The 2,500-nt window shown below is 38.8% G+C and overlaps 1 protein-coding gene across 1 annotated transcript in view; it reads left to right on the top strand.

Moving 5' to 3' along the window:
* The window catches only part of LOC143026040 (dynein axonemal intermediate chain 1-like), a 45,617-nt gene that overhangs the window by 21,155 nt on the left and 21,962 nt on the right, over positions 1 to 2,500 (top strand). The gene's annotated exons all lie outside the window — the stretch shown is intronic.

Genomic DNA, 2,500 nt, shown 5'->3' on the forward strand with positions numbered 1-2,500 from the left:
CACACACACACACACACACACACACATGCATATGAATATGCACATGCACACACCCCCATACCCGGGTCGACGGTAAAGTGGCAGCGTTCGCAACCGCTGCTCTAACGGTCCGAGTTTGAATTCCGCCTAGGAGTGAAATATTTTTAGTATCGCTGCGCTGCGTGCCGTTACTCCAACTCTCGTGGGCGGGGAGTTTTGTGCGTGTGTGTGCGCGCGCGCGTATACGCGTGTGTGTGTGATTCACCATGGTCTTGGATCACGTTTTGGACTCGTGATAGACAGCTATGGTACCTCCCGGTAGAGAGCTCAGAGCTCATGTGTCACGAAGCTATGGGTAATGCTGTGACCTTACACGCACACACACCCAACTCCCCGCCCACGAGAGTCAGAGTAATGACTCGCAGTGCAACGATACTGAAATTATTTCAGCCCTTGGCGGGATTCGAACCCGGACCGCCGTTGTGGCAGCCGCGATCGTTACCACAGCGCCGTCTGTGTGCCTGTGTGTATATGTGTGTGCGTGTGTTTCTGTGTGTGTGTGTGTGTGTGTGTGTGTGTGTGTGTGTGTGTGTGTGTGTGTGTGTGTGCGTGTGTGTTTCTGTGTGTGGATGTGTATGTGTGAGTGTGTATGTGTGTAATTGTGTGTGTGTGTGTGTGTGTGTGTGTGTGTGTGTGTGTGTGTGTGTGTGTGTGTGTGTGTGTGTGTGTGTGTGAAGTCACAGCATTACCTTTAGGTCAGTTATATATGAGCTCTGAGCTCTAATCCGGGAGAATAACAGCCTTCGATCACAAGTCTACTGTATGTGTAAGAGGCTGGTAGATATGTTAGTAGAAATAGGGGTAAATGGCGAGTGTTGCATTTTTATGGTTTGGATGTTTGATAAACAACACAGTTCGTAGGCGAGGAGTTGCATAAGTTCGCTCTCCGCCTTGAGTTATAAAATGGACGGAGGCCTATATCAATTGCTGACTAAGAACTTGTAAAATAAATGAGATATGTAGACATCCGAGATTGTTTAAGTAAACAATATTGTATATAGACTTGTGACAACGAATCTGATTGGTGAAAGGGTGGAGAAGGAGAAAACTCAATTGGTTCACGATTGTAAGATCACGCCCTTTGGGGAGGATCTTAAATATAAAGTTAAAGATCATTGGACTAAAGAACTCACTACGTCCCTGCAAAGCTCACCTAGGACCTTGCTTCCGTTTTCTCTTCAGATTCCTTGAGTGTAACTCAGAAAAGCAAGTTGTACTATATTTCAAAAAAGAAAATCAAGAAAAATCGAAAAATTGTCACAATTTTAATTTATCCTCGATTGAAGACTATAACTGAAGGAAAAGAACTTTAACAGTGGGTGATTGGAGGGACAGGGCCTAGCGACTAAAGTCGTGATTGACTAACAAAACAGTGGAAACAATGACAGTAGTGAAAAGTAGGAGAAAATAAAAAGGAGGTTAAAACCAAGACGTGGTCTAAGACCACGGTGAATCACACGCGCGCACACACACACACACACACACACACACACACACACACACACACACACACACACACACACACACACACACACGCACACAGAGCTCGACGGCGCAGTGGTACCGTTCACAACTGCTACTCCAGCGGTCCGAGCTCGAATCCCGCCCATGGCTGAAATAATTTCAGTATTGCTCTACTGCGAGCCGTTACTCCAGTTCTCGTGGGCGGGGATTGTGTGTGAATATATATGTGTGTGTATGTGTGTGTGTGTGTGTGTGTATGTGCGTGCATATACATAGTCACTATATCGGTACCAGTGTATGCAGACACCTTTGTCTCTATTATCGATTAGAGGTCATCTGGTGACGCCGAATCTGGGTGGGGCGCCTCTGCCACCGGTCGTCTTAGTCACATAGTAAGACACATATTGTTATATATATATTGTGTATTGTATATTCTATATCATACATTATATATCATACAGTATATTATATATTACATATATATTATATATTATATATTATTATATATTATATATATTATATATTATATATTATATATCATATATTATATATTATATATTACATATTATATATTATATATTATATATATTATATATTATATATTATATATTATATATTATATATTATATATTGTATATTGTATAATATATATTATATATCATATATTATATATTATATTATTTATATATTATATTATATTTTTATATCATATATTATATATGTTGTATACTATATATTATATATCATATAATATACATGTTGTATATTCTATATTATATATTACATATATATCATATATTATATACTATGCGTTATGTGTTATCTATTATGTATCATGTATCATGCATCATGTGTCATGTGTCATGTACCTTGTCTTATGTATTATGTATTATATATTACATATGATATGTCATTGGTTGTATATCATAAATTGCATATACCAAACCAAACTAGATATCTAGGTAAAAAGAGTTCGCAAGGGCTGTCAACAGATTTA

The sequence above is a fragment of the Oratosquilla oratoria genome, chromosome 6, assembly GCF_046742065.1.
Source record: "Oratosquilla oratoria isolate Oo_2021 chromosome 6, ASM4674206v1, whole genome shotgun sequence".
Taxonomy (NCBI): domain Eukaryota; kingdom Metazoa; phylum Arthropoda; class Malacostraca; order Stomatopoda; family Squillidae; genus Oratosquilla; species Oratosquilla oratoria.